The following is a 14,571-nucleotide window of genomic DNA, read 5'->3' as shown; positions in this document are numbered from 1 at the left end:
GAGGAACACCTAATAAAAATGACTAATGTGAGGCGCTGCAGCACTGTTAAAGAAAAATGAATATATTGAGCATGGCTTCTTTCTTTAAGGAACTTGGTAGTGCCAGAACATTCAGGGAATCTGAAGCAAGGGGAGGTTGAATGATTAGTCCAAAGTAAGGTAAGCTTTTTAACATAAAGTCCATCTTTGTGCTTTAACCTGACCTTACAAAACACTAGTTCTTGGCTTCCTCTCTTGAGATCAAGGGGCCAAATTAAATAAATTGCGGCAGGAGAGGTTTATTTGATGTGGACTCCTGACTAATAGGAACCAAACTGGACACTCTGCTGGAGCTTTCAACGGTGGAAAAATGTAGGCAAGTCATCCTTCTGGGCCATAATTTACAGCCAGAATGGTGAATTCCAGCTGTGTTTACCACTTGCTATGATTGTGCATCTGAATCAAGTGGTATTCCTGGCTGGTACTCACTGTTCTGACTATAAATTCCAGTCTGGAGTGGCAACCTTGGAGTGGCAATCTGGAAGGGGTAACAGGAGAAATGCTGGCAAAAATAGGAGGCTAATTAGATTAACAAACCACAAAATTATCCATCAAAGTTATCGAGATGTGTACATGTGATCTGCCTTTCCCTCCTTAGAAAAGTTGCACACTGAAGAATGATGATACAATTGAGCATCAGTATGTTTTAAGTGATTTTCTTAAAATCGCTTCCTATTTTTTCCAGGATTTCTGCTGTTACCCCTTCCAGATTGCCACTCCAAGGTTGCCACTCCAGACTGGTTTTTCTGCTTGGGGTCAGTCTCATTTATTTTATGACATTGAAGTCTTATCCAATAGCACAGGTCTTGAGGTGACAGGTCCCTAAACCACTAGTGGGGATAGGCATTGTTGAATTTTCAGCAGTTGGTCTAAGTAACTATAAAGTCATTCTTACCCACCCTATGAAAAGTTGGAAAGTGCTGTTTTACATTTGGAAGATGTGGAGAAGTCACTTCCAGAGGTCACCCAAGGCAGAAGTGAAGCCAGGAATACCGTTCCCAAGTCTTCACCTCAGTCCCATGATCTAACCTAATGGATCACACCGCCTCATTATCAGACATTCAGACTCCCTCGAAAAATCACTTAAAATGTACTGATGCTCAAATGTATCATCATTCTTCATTGTGCATCTTTTCTGAGGAGGGAAAGGCAGATCACGTGTCCACATCTCGATAACTTTGATGGATAATTTTGTGGTTTGTTAATCTAATTAGCCTGCTATTTTTTCCAACATTTCTCCTGTTACCCTTTCCAGATATTTCCCAATATGAGATTTTTGGTTGGTGGATCTTCACCCCATTAACTAGGCTGAGATTTGTTTTAAGAGAGCCATTTTTTTTCTAATTTTAATCAGGAATGGAAAGCACTATTTTTCTACCTGTTGGTGACCTTTACACAAGCCATATTCAACGTCAAGTGGCAGGACAAGATAATCAACAGTGCGGTCCTGGGATAGCTCACCAAAAAGAGGCAACACTCAGCATGAAGACTTTTCATGGCATCTGACACATGAGGTGAACAGGGCTGACTGTGTGGCACCCCGCCCCACATCTTGAGACTTAAAGATCCCATCTGGATAGGAGGGAAACCCCAAAACTACAGCCAAAGAAGCGGCATGACCTAGTGGATATAGCACGAGTCTGGGAGTTAGAAGGTCATGGGTTCTAGTTCCGCTCTGCCACTAGTCTGCTGTGTGACCCTGGGCAAGTCATTTCACTCCTCTGGGCCTCCATTACCTTATCTGTAAATTGAGGATTAAGACTATGAACGTGATGTGGGACGGGGACTGTGTCCAACCAGATCTGTTTGAATCACACGTACCCCATCCCCGCCTCCTACCCCTGCAGAGCTTAGTACAGTGAGTAGCACATAATAAGCACTTTAAAAATAAACACAATTATTATTAGTAATTATTACTCCCTGACTCAGGAGGCTGAGGGTTGCAAATTCACAACAGGACAATTCTGCCACCGGACTAGACGAGAAGAAGCAGAAGTGGATGGAATACAGTTGAAGCTGAGGATTTTAGCATAACTATAGAGGGTAGGGGTGGGTAGGTGGTTAAATAAACAGGTTGAAAAAAAGAATAAGAACGTAGTCTTTGCTCAAGACATAACCTGTGAATATGGAACTGTTACTCCTGAATAATGATTTGCTACCTTTTACCTTCCCTTCCCGTACAGCCACCTTCGACTTCTCACTCTCGGCTGGATCCTTCCCTTCTGTCTTCAAGTTCCCTCAAGTCTCTCCTAAACCACAAAAGAAGCTTTATCTGGACCCCCACTGCACCCTGTAGGCATTTTCCTGCTCCTGTCCCCTTGAATGGGTTGTAGTACTCACTGCCTTCACTTTCTCCCCACCAACTCTCTTCTTGACTTACTACAATCCAGTTTTCATCCCCTTTGTTCCTCTGAAGCTCCCCTCACCAAAGTCTACAGTGTCCTCTTAGCCAAGATCTCTTCTGTCCTAGTCGTCCTTGAAATCCCAGCCCTCTTTAGCACCTTTGGTCACTCCCTTCTACTGCAATTGTTTTCCAACCTTAATTTCACGGATATTCTAGTTCTCCTCTTTGGCCACTTTTTCCTCAGTCTCATTCACTGGTTCCTCTCCAACTTCTCCTTTCCGGCGTGTGTCTCTCACCCTCTATCTGTGGGCTTCTTTCCTGGGTCTTCTACTTTTCAGAAGACTTCTCAGAGAGCTCACCTGCTTGTATGGCTTCAGTTACCACCTCTACATGGATGACTCCCTGATCAAAGTCATTGTGCCATCCCTTGCTCTACAATATTGCATTTCCTCTTGCCTCCAGGACATTCCTACTTGGATGTACCACAGACATTTGTACCTTGATGTACCTTGATCTCGTCTATCTCATCGCTAACCTCTCGACCCCATCATACCTCTGGCCTGGAACGCCCTCCCTCCTCATATCAGAAAGGTAAGAGTTCTCCCCCACGTCAAACCCTTATTGAAGGCACATCTCCTTCAAGAAGCCTTCCCTGACTAAGCCGTATTCTTCTCTTCCCCCACTCGCTTCTGCACCACTCCTACTTGCTCCTTCATTCATTCATTCTCCCTCCCATCCCCACAGCACATATGTATATATCTGTAATTTGTTTATATAAATGTCTGTCTCCCTGTGAGCTTGTTGTGGGCAGGAATGTGTCTGTTGTTATATTGTAGCCCCCCAAGTGCTTAGTACAGAGCTTTGCACAGAGTAAGCACTTGATAAATACAACTGAATGATTCACTGACCTTTTAACTCAACATGGTTAAAAGAGAATTCCTCATCTTTCTTCCTAAGCCTAAAAGATTCCTAACTTTCCCATCACTGCCATCCTACCTGACCTACAGCCTACAGCCTTGGTGTCGTCTATTATTTTTTAATGGAATTTACTAAGTGCTTATTATGTGTTGAGCGCTAAGTGCTGGGGTAAATATGTTAATTAAGATAGAGACAGTCCCTGCCCTACATGGGGCTCACAGTCTAAGTAGGAGAGAACAGGTACCGAATACCCATTTAGAGAGTTGAGAAAAATGAGGCACGTAAACATTAAGTGACTTGTCCAAGGTCACAGAGCAGGCTAATGGTGGAGCCAAGATGAGAAGCCAGCTCCTCTGCCTCCCAGGGCCATACACTATCCACTAGGCTGTCACTTAATCCTGTTGAATATTCCTTCACAATATTTTTTTACCCATTCCTCACTGCCCTCCACCCACTGCTTAATTCATTAATCGCTTTTTCACTTGCTTAATCATTGACTCATTTTTCCAGCTCTTGCTCCTTCCATCTTTAGCTTTGTTTGCTCTTCAGTTCCCATGATTTGCAAATAATTTGGGTCTTCCTATTTCCCTCGTTAGGTTGTAAACTCCTGGAGGTCAGGAATCATGTCTTCTGCTTCATAGTACTCTCCTGAGTACTCAACCTCTATCTTAGCGTTAGTCCCGGAACAAGATGGGATGGAAAGCTATGCTTCTGTCCCTCACTTTAATTTTTGATGCCACTCCAGGCTGCCTAAGCCATACTGTAGGAAGGAATAAGCCAAGATTCTCCCTCTCACTAGGCACTAATACTGTAGACTGTAAGCTCATTGAGGTCAGGGAATGTGTCTGCTTATCGTTATCTTGTACTCTCCCAAGCACTTAGTACAGTGCTCTGCACATAGTAAATACTCAAATACAACTGATTGAATGAATGAATGAATAGCCCCACAATGCTGGAGTGGCAGCACAGACTCTGCTCTTTGGTCTCTATTACTGGATTCAGCTTCCCACTTCATTAAAGTCTCCTTCCAAAGAACTGACTTCTTGCATCTCCTCCTGTCCATTCCTTCAATTGTATTTATTGAGCACTTACTATGTGCAGAGCACTGTACTAAGTGCTTGGAATGTACAACTCAGCAACGGATAGAGACAATCCCTGCCCAACAACGGGCTCACAGTCTAAATGGCTATCCCAGCCCATTGATTTTGTGCCATCTTCCCTATCTCTCCCAGCTCAGATAGGTGCCACTGGTGCCACCACCCCCCAACCCACCTTTTCCATCTGCAAGGAGCTTCTGGATAGATGAATCAGAACTAAAAGCTATGACAAACTCTTGAAGTTTTACATTTTACATCCAATTTAACTCAAAAAAAGAAAACCAAAACAACTCCATAGTTCATCCCCAAATTATGTATATTTTTAAATCCCAAAGTCCATGCCCTCTACATAATGAACTGGGATAGTTGGCTCATAGAGGGAGTTGGATCGCTTTTTTAATTCTTTAAACTGTTGGGTTTTGTTTCTGAACTTCTCAATGGAGAATGCAGTAATCGCTTCCTTTCAAGCCCATTTATTTCTTCAGCTGCCTCTTCCCATTCTATGGTAAGAGAAATAATTTGGGCCTCGGTTTACAAAGTGGTGCTCGGCAAACACAAACTGGAACTATGCCACCCTCCCCCCCAACCTTTCTCATCCAATGGGTCAATTCCGTCTTCTAAAGAACTATGAAAGCTCATTCTTTTTTGTGACAATAGCTAGCTTAAAGATCTTTCCTGTCCTTCATCTACCTTCCTCAAAGAGGATGGTAAATATAAAGGTTAAAGGGTGGTAGAAACGAGTAGGACAAAATGAAGAAGATGAAGAACCTTAGACTAAGTCCTAATAGTGTGTATGTCTCAGATTTGATGGAAGTCTTCATCTGAACATGTTTTTATTGATTTGATATCAGCTTCCAGGTCTGAAACTGCATAGCATTCTGCAAATAGCGTTAAAAGTGCTCTTAGCAATATACCAACAGTAATACAAATTGAATTTTTTCTCTGGGCTTTCTCCCCAAGATGTCACTGAATGCCCAAACTTTTAGCATAGTACCAACTTATTTTCCAAATGTGTCCTTGAGCATCCTGAAGCATCTACTTTAGTACCTGATCCAGTCTGTACATGAATTGCAAATGAAAACCTCCAGCTTGTCATACAGCAGTTAGATGTGGGGAAATGAAACAAGCAAAAACACTCTAAATTGAAAATAGTCTAAGGAGGGAAAGAGTCTTTTATTCTCTTCTCCTGTATGCAATTAACCTATAGTTGTTGGTTTTGTTTAAGTTAGCACAAAAATGCTTGGGAGTTTGTTCTAGCCAAGATCATCTTCCCTAGTCATTAAACAAAAGAAAAAAAAGGAAGGCACACATATGGAAGTAGATGGCTTTCAAGCTCTTCATACTCCTTGACAATTCAGCAGTTTGTTTCCTTTGGAAATGCATTTTGATCTGGATTTCATACTGTTTCCTACTGGTTGTTTCTAAAATAAATAAATAATGACATTAAAACAACAGGATGGCTTTTTGGGAGCCAAACTGTCTTCCAATTTTATTGCATTTCCTATTTGTTTGGCCAGTAATTACCATAGGAGTACAGGCTCTAAATTGTCCCAATAACAAGGATTTAAGTAATTCCCAAGAATACAGTGACCACATCAGGCTGCCCCCATCACAAAGAAACTCCAAAATTTTATTGTCGTTTTCTGTCAGACAAGTGCTATAACCTTGAACAGTTTGACTCCAAATCAGAGTATCTGAGGACCAGCAAGAAGAAGGGACCTTCAAGAGACCCCATCCCAATCTGTGGGAAGTCTCGGAGTGAATAAATACAATCTGAAAGGGCTGGGCATTTTGAAAGGAAAACTATAAATGATTCCATTGGTGATGTTTGGCTTTTATTTTCCTGAGAGTGAACTGAGAGGGGTAAAAATACAATAGAGGGGTCTCTCTCTTCTCTGCTCAAAATATTGTTACAGTTCTAACATACTTGCCCTTTCAAGTTCTAACGCAGAGCTTGGAGTTTTCCAAATGAAAGCACACTTTGAGAAGGCTGAGGCAAGTTTTACTAGTGCCCTTCAAAGTGAGGGGCATGGTTTCAAAGAAGAATAGAAACATAATAGGGTTGAAGCTAGCTAAATGAAAACAATCTGAAAAACAAAGGAGAAGCAGCAACTGGCGATTTAGGTTAAAGAGAAAAAAAATCAGATCTTTATTAAGGACAGGATGCACCAGCTCAAGGAAAATGTGTGCCTCTGTGACCTATTCCCCATTTATAGGGTGCAGCAGGAACAAAACATTTTTGAACACATTCTTGGTTAACTTTTCCCCTGTATTTTCTTTTTCTCCTTTGTCGATACCAGACCTGGAAGCATGGGAAAAACTCTAGACCCTATTTTAGCTTCTCTGACTAGTCTCATGGCAATTAGGATTATTAACAGTTATTGAGAGGTAATAGTATGTTAGGCATAGACAGCACCCAAGATTAAACACAGATGAGCCCATAGGTCAGAGACTAAATTAGACAGACATATGGCATTCAACAAGGACATGGATGAAAGGCATTGAAAATCTCATTAGAAGGCCCACACTTCTGAAAGCCGTAACCTGGTTTCCCAAGCCCTGGCATTCAAATAACCTGGATGAGCTTTGACTCAGCCTCCTGAGCCTTGGGTGTGAATCAAAATCAAACTTGGTTCTTTTGAAAACTCCTTCCCTCTCAACTTACATTTAGGTGCTTCCATTTACAAGGGAATGGAGGGCTAGGGGGCTGAAATTCATTCATTCAATCCTATTTATTGAGCACTTACTATATGCAAAGCACTGAGCTCTTGGGAGAGTACAATATAACAATCAACAGACAGATTCCCTGCCCACAACGGGCTTACTGAAAGAAATCCTCAGGCCCAGGATTTAAACCTGTCCCCTCGGAGCTTGATGAAGGTATAAAATATACATTTACTATTTATTTTTGCAGTGCTAGGGAATGGGAATGAAAACAATTAGGTGAGTGACAAGGAGAACCACGAAGCAATGAAAGCAGAGTATCATCTTCTACCCCAGTGAGTTTGGGGGCCTAGCCAGTAGTAGGATAATGATCGCAAGCTCCCGGCAATTCTGATGGCTAGTGCTCTCGACACGGCTCTGCTCCCCATCTGACACTTGCCCACACCTTAGACGGGGGATCTGTTCATTTTCAGCTATTATCTTCACGTCAAAGGCTACTGTAATTTGTTTTGTTTCAGACGCTTGTCAACAGCCCCTAGTTGGGCCCAGAAAAGAGCTATCTTTCTCTAGTGAGTTGTCATTCAGGCCTGTATTCAGGGAACCTGTTCCCAGGCACTCTTGGCCAACAGCCCACTGCAGCTCTATTCAATCCTCTTCAAGGGGATGGGCCACTAGTAAATCATTACCTCCCATTTAAGCAGAATCAACCTCAGTTGGATGACTCCTGGGAAATGAGTGATTGTTGTTGCTGTAGTTTCCCGGACCACCAAATCTCCAACTGGGAGCTTGGAGAAGATGAATGAAACAATGCATCAAATAACTTGGATGAGCTTTGTCAAGGGTCTGAGAATGGCTCTTCTATATTCTAGTTCCTACGATGTGGCCTGCCATGAGACCGGAGACTGAAAAGACCATCAAGATGAAACTTCACTTTTATCCTGTTTGAACGACCCATTCAGCTGTGATTTGGAGGTAAGCTAATGTGCCTACCAACTCTGTTGTGCTCTCTCAAGCGCTTAGTACAGTGCTCTGCTTGGAGTGAGCGCTGGAGAAATACCACTGAGTGGATAGACTTGGACTCCTGTAGTATGCCGGTCCTGGTGATAACTTCAGGGCCGTCCTTTCAGATAGTTTTGCTAATGTGTCGATACATTCTGTTCTTCTGAAGAGGAACCTTGACATCTAAAATTAGTCTCAGAAGCACTCACTTTAGCGCTACCCATCAAGGATTTGGGTTTAACAGATGACCTCCTCCTTCAAGAATCAACCTCAAAGAATAACGACGTACTGAGGCAGTATAACTTCAAAGAAGTTTAGATGTCTATTAAACTATGAATTGTCATGGTGATAATAACAGGCCTTCCCAAAGAAGCTTCTACTAGAAAAAGATGACTGCCACCCCCTTTCCCTGAGATATGCTATACGTGATTACCAGTGCTTTATTTCCTTAGTGATCTTTTCATTGAACTGAACATTGGATCCTGCTTGACTTCTTTAATGTATTCTATCTTAAAGCTACTAAGAAAATCTCTGTTTCTTTCCAGAGAAATTTAGGTTCTCTACTGCTCTACTGACGGGGATGGGAGGGCTCTGATGGGCAGCCTAGGGAATATAGGGTGCAATTGGGGGAAAAAGGGTTAACTTTTCTCATCCAGAGTGGCCACGAATAAATCTCAGAGCTGCAAGGAATGTATGACCTTGGGCAAGTTACTTCCCTTCTCTGTGCCTCAGTTACCTCATCGGTAAAATAGGGATTGAGACTGTGAGCCCCATATGGGACAGGGACTGTGATTTGCTTATATCCACCCCAATGCTTAGTACAGTGCCTAGCACATAGTAAGTGCTTAACAAATACCATAATTATTACGAGAAGCACTGTGGTTTAGTGGATAAACATGGGCTAGGGAGTCAGAGGACGTGGGTTCTTACCCTGGATCCACCAGTTTTCTGCTGTGTGAACTTGGGCAAGTCACTTCACTTCTCTGTGCCTCAATTTCTCTCATCTATAGATGAGGATTAAGAATATGAGCCTCAAGTGGGACAGGTACTGTGTCTGACCTGATTAAATTGTATCTACCCCAGTGCTTAGAGCAGTGCTTGGCACGTAGTAAGCATTTAACAGGTACTATTATTATTTGCACCTGTTATACTTAAGAAAAGCTTGTTTTTACTTGATACGGTGGAGGAATTATTTGGGTAAAACTCATGTTTCTGCCTGTCCACTTTGTACTCCCAACTTGAAACCAAGTTTAATTATTAACTAAATACATGTTGATACATCAGATACACCTGCTTGTTGATCAGCATTTTTAGCAAAAAGCTTCTAGGCAAACAACCATTCCTTATACCTGCTGCTACAATTTTTGGGTTTTATCTCTTCCTGTTGCTACTTTGAAATGAATCTGCTAGGGGAAGACCATAGTTTGGAAAAGTAAAATCCTTTCATTTGCTAATATAATCCAGAGATGTGAACTGGCAACAAAATGAAATGATATTGACATCATCATCCTTTGCACTACCACCAAAAGCATTTACCTTGGCATTCTCCTTGCACAGAACCATAATAACAACAATAATTATAATTATTACAATTATATCATTTGTTAAGCGCTTATGTGCCAGGCACTGTACTAAGCGCTGGGGTAGGTACTGGCAAATCAGGGTGGACAGTCCCTCTCCCACGTGGGGCTCACAGTCTCAATCCCCATTTTACAGATGAGGTAACTGAGGCCCAAAGAAGGGAAGTGACTTGTCCAAGGTCACACAGCAGAGAAGTGGCGAAGCCGAGATTAGAACCCATGACCTTCCTACTCCCAGGCCCATACTCTATCCAGTATGCCATGTAACACCAAAGAAACAGGTGAAAACAATATAGTTCCCCAAATAGTCTTTGGCCTCTAAGGAGCGCCCAATCTAAGGTAGGAAGGGGGAAGGACTAATGCAAGAAAGAGAAATTAATTCCGAAAAGTCAGACATCAGGCAGAAATGGACAAAAGTAAAGTGGACAACCACGTGCAGATACTGTCTGCATCCTGGCATCCCTCGGAACATTTAGGAAGTTTTTCATAGCATTCAAACACAGACTCCGAAGTTAAAGGACATAATGCCTACATTCCCTCTAAGTAGGTAGGGGTGGCTTCTCTGTGGTGTCCAAGGGAGAGATGAGAACCACTGGGTCTTTGAGCCTCTCCCCCTAGTTAGGGTCGCCACACATTCCACACATTGTGTTGTCCCTGATTTCATCACTGTGGCATTTTTCTCCAGAAAGCTCTGCCAGAAGTGACAGAATTAATCCCCAAGAACAAAGAATACAGATGAAGCTGGGGTCCTGAGGTCCAGGAACTTGTTTTAATTCAAAAAATCTCCCATAACAGTGAAGCAGCCTATGGGAAGAGGGAAAGAAGCTAGAAGGGACCATTCTGCTGTAGCCTAGGAGAAGGAAAGAGAGTTCACCCAATCAAGATAATATACAATCAGCAAACTCACCCATACATTTAAAAAAAAACAAGCAATCAAATCCCTGCCTAGTTAACCAAAAGTAACCCACAGACCACAGGCTCCAGGGATATGAGCCACCCATCCAGGAGGATTCTCCCACAAGCAGTCTTGATTGCAATGGAGGGGTTAGCCACTTCCCTGTATTTTCTTGGGAGATTGGACCACTGGGCCCATGCCAATGTTGTTCTGTCAGGTTCAGGTTTGTGGTTAAAGCTCCAGAACCGTACATCTCCCACCCGTACATGTTCAACGTAGCCGTGCTGTCAGTGTCCGCATCAATTAGAAGAGACTGAGCACTTGAGAAAGAGAGATGGAGAAGGATAGAAAGGAAAGAGGTAGCTTTCTAAACATTTTTTTTTCCTAATCCAAGGCACACTGGCTCATTTCCTAGGCACAGACAATTGTCCAAACCTTAGTTTGGGTGGATATCTTTTAGCTCAACATTGCATTAGCTGATTTTCTTCCACATTTCTTCAAGTTCACTAGTCCCTGCATTTATCTTTTGTAACTTTTCAACTATTACTCCTTAAAGAAAAATAAATGCCCCTATTAGGATCATAGTAAAAATTGGAGTTTCAATCTGAAGAGGGGAGTTCAACTTAAATGGTTCAATGCCTGAATATTAGAGAAATAGGGTTGCATAATCATGCAGAGCAAAACAAAGAGCGCCTCAAATTTTCCTAGTCGAAAACTGCACATCTTCCAGCTAGAAGGGAATTTGAGAGGTTTCTAGTACATCCCCCGGTCTTCAGGCAGGGAAAATATTAATAATGATAATCCACTTGCCAGAGTCCACCTAATCTTTGGGGAGACCAATAGCTTAGACACATCCTTCCTTTGTGCTCAGACTTAACAATGCTCCGGGTTAAGAGTCTGTCCCAGAGTGTGATGGAGCACAATGCTGATTTCCAACCTAAACCCAGAGCTGAGAACTCAAAACAATCAATCAGAGGTATATACTGAGTACTTACTCTGTGCAGAGCACTGTACTAAATGCTTGGGAGAGTACAATATAACAGAGTTAGTAAATATGTTCCCTGCCCACAGTTAGCCTCTAAGTGAAAGGGAGATTTCCTGGACTGCTCTAAACACAAAAATGAGAGAACTCTGAGTCTAGAAATTGTGAGCAGCAATGCCTTTAGAATGAGCAGACCCCAAGGAAGAAAAAGTTGAAATCAATCAATTGTATTTATTGAGTGCTTACTGTATGCAGAGCACTGTACTAAGTGTTTGGGAGAGTACAATATAACAGATTTGGTAGATAGCATCCTTGACCACAAGGAGCTTACAGTCTTGAAGAGGTGATAGACATTAACAGAAATAAATTACAGATACATATTAAGTTCTGTGGGGCCGAAGAGGATACACACACACACACACACACACATACACACACACACATATAAAATCACATCTTGGAGGAGATGTGATTTTAATAAGTCTCTGAAGGTCAGAGAGACTGATCGTCTGTTGATATGAAGCGGGAGGGAGCCAGAGACAGGATGTGGGTGAGGGGTCATAGGGGAAGGCAACAGATGCCTTGTGTCTATTAAGAGGGAAGCCTACAGAGGAATAAGTTCATAGACAGGTGCTGGTAAGACGTCAGCTGTAGCGGGGAGTTCGGGCACTTTCAAGGAATGAAAAGGTAGACAAAGAGATGAAAGAAAATCACTCTAAAGTACTTAAAAGTGGGTAACGATCCAAAGATAGGGTGACATTAATGAGAAATTGGGAATATTTCATTTTCAAATACAATGAAGTGAATACATCCAGACACTGAGTATATCCAGAAACACAGGATCCCACTGAGATTTTGCCTTATGGACTCAATTCTAGAGATGATCTCTACCATAATCTCTGTAAACCTTCCACTTCTGAAATCTACATCAAAGGCCGCCTTTGGAAAGAAGTTTGCCAATTAAGGATCACTGAGCCAAGTTCTTATTCCTTCCCCACTAATTGAAATGTTACTCCTTTAACTAAACTCCCAAACCACCCAAACACAACTAGTGCCCTCATTTGCATTGTAACAATGTACCTAATGTGCTTGGGAAGGTTCTACCTAAAGGCAAGCTTTTTCTCTTCTCCCTTTATGATCGGTATAAAGCAATTCCGAGGTAAAAAGGTCTTCATTTCCATACCTATACTGCTGCTCATTAGCTAAAGTGGAATACGTTCCTTTTATTCCAGGATTCATTTCCAAGGATGATAATGTCTTTTTTGTCTCACTTAACTGTTCCCAAACTAGGCCTTAATTGCTGATAGTAATTGAGTTAATACAAATTTACAGCCATGTAGGGTTAAAAAAGGTCTCCTGTAGTTTTATTTGAGCCATTTTATTTAACCGGCAATAAAATCATTAACAAGTTGTTTAGTGTTAATTGTTCCCATGATTATCTAGTCTCCACTTCTCCTCAAAGTTGGGGAAAGCAGATGGCTTTGGGTTCCCCAAGTGGACTCTCCAAGGCAGAGAAACATTGGGAAGCAGACCTGTGTGATTCCCTGATTTTTTTTTGTTTTGTCAGCGAGGCCCAGCACTTGGATGAATGAGAAGAGTACTGGGCAGCCCTAACGACGCATCACGCAGTCGGTGGCTTTAGACCAAGGAACACAAGGAAGGATGATGAAACCTCATAAAAGCCCCCGTGGATGGAGCAGCGATTTCCAAGGCAGGGCCAACCCCCAACACAAATTAAAAGCTAAGAAGACGGAAACCTTCTGATTCAACGTTCTGCCAGTTGCCACAGCCCAAAATGATCCCTTGAACGGGGCCAGAACAAGAGTCCCCCAAGGCAACTGTGGAAAGAAAACTGTTCAACGGGACTCCCAGCCAGACGGTTCCGGGAAAATGACTTGGAGTCTCAAGTGGAGGAAGTCAGAAATCCCAAGAGCCTGAACGGTCTGTTGGAACTGAGGGAAGAAATGGGTCCCAGGAAATTCTGGGTTCTCTTCCAGGCTTGGCTGCTGACAACATTTTGTTGTGTGATCCTATCTCCCTCCCACGTATGCCTGAGGAAGAAAAAAACAATTTGGGGACCTGCCTTTACTTGGTACCTTATGTCCCTCTGCTAAATTGAATGGAAAGTGACCAAAGGCAACAATCCAGCCACTTGAACGTCCCCTTGACTGAATAAAGGCGTGCAACCAATTGGAAGATCATCTTCCGTTCGTCTGACCCCTGTCTCTTGGGACTGCCAAGTGGAGTGGAGTTTTGACAGGATGGCTGTTCTAATCCCATCTGACTCCTCCCTTTCTCACTTTCCTGAAATCCCTCTGAGCCCAAATTCAGGAGGCAAGCCCCCACTAGAAGTGGGGAAGAGAGACGAGCAGAAAATCTGGGACACAGCAAATAGGCATGGTTTTAGAAATTTAGCAGATTAAGAGAGGGTCCTTAGGAAGATAGCAAAAGAATGCCACATTGGCTCAGAAAAGTGGTACAAAAGGGGACTTGGAGGAATTATATGATGATTGCCATTTTCCTGATTAGGGATATTCCTTCCCATGAAGCAAACAATCAGTAGTTTTAACTGAGCACAGAACTGTGTGCAGATCATTAAGTGCTTGGGAGAATACAAAAGAAATAGTATGGCTGATCCCTGTCCCCAAGAATCATACACTCTAGTGTGAGAGACAGATAGGAAAGTGATTTACAGATAAGGAGAATGAAGGTGGACATAAGCATTACAAGACTTGTGAATATTTAAGTGGACTTGCCAAAGGTGATGGGAAATTGAAGTAAAAGGAGAAGATTTGTCAGAAAAGATGGGAGCTTGAGTTTGGGACATTTGTAGCTTGAGGTGTGGGTGGAACATCCATGAACAGATATCTTAGAGGCGGGAGTAAGTATAGCATGGCAGAGAATCTGAAAGGCCAGGGCTAGGAAGTTAGATTGGGTAATTATCTGCACAGAAGTGGAAGCTGAAGCCATAGCAGCAGATGAGCTTCTAAAAAGAGCTCCATCCAGCCCGTAATTCACTCTGCTGCCCAGATCGTTTTTCAGAAAGAAACATT

The 14,571-nt window shown here is 42.5% G+C and overlaps 2 long non-coding RNA genes across 3 annotated transcripts in view; one reads left to right on the top strand and one right to left on the bottom strand.

Annotated features, from left to right (window-relative positions):
• The window catches only part of LOC114813342, a 108,370-nt gene that overhangs the window by 65,167 nt on the left and 28,632 nt on the right, over positions 1 to 14,571 (bottom strand). The gene's annotated exons all lie outside the window — the stretch shown is intronic.
• On the top strand, positions 2,944 to 13,716 carry LOC103170515. Of its 2 annotated transcripts, XR_486236.3 has the most exons (3): positions 2,944 to 2,974; positions 7,932 to 8,034; positions 13,086 to 13,716. It is a non-coding gene; the product is annotated as an uncharacterized LOC103170515 (long non-coding RNA). The 2 variants fall into 2 exon arrangements; XR_005660153.1 differs by lacking the exon at positions 2,944 to 2,974 and having other exon boundaries at positions 7,813 to 8,034.

Source organism: Ornithorhynchus anatinus, chromosome 7 (assembly GCF_004115215.2).
Source record: "Ornithorhynchus anatinus isolate Pmale09 chromosome 7, mOrnAna1.pri.v4, whole genome shotgun sequence".
NCBI lineage: Eukaryota > Metazoa > Chordata > Mammalia > Monotremata > Ornithorhynchidae > Ornithorhynchus > Ornithorhynchus anatinus.
The sequence above is the reverse complement of the archived record's forward strand: the minus strand, read 5'-3'. Positions and strand labels throughout refer to the sequence as shown.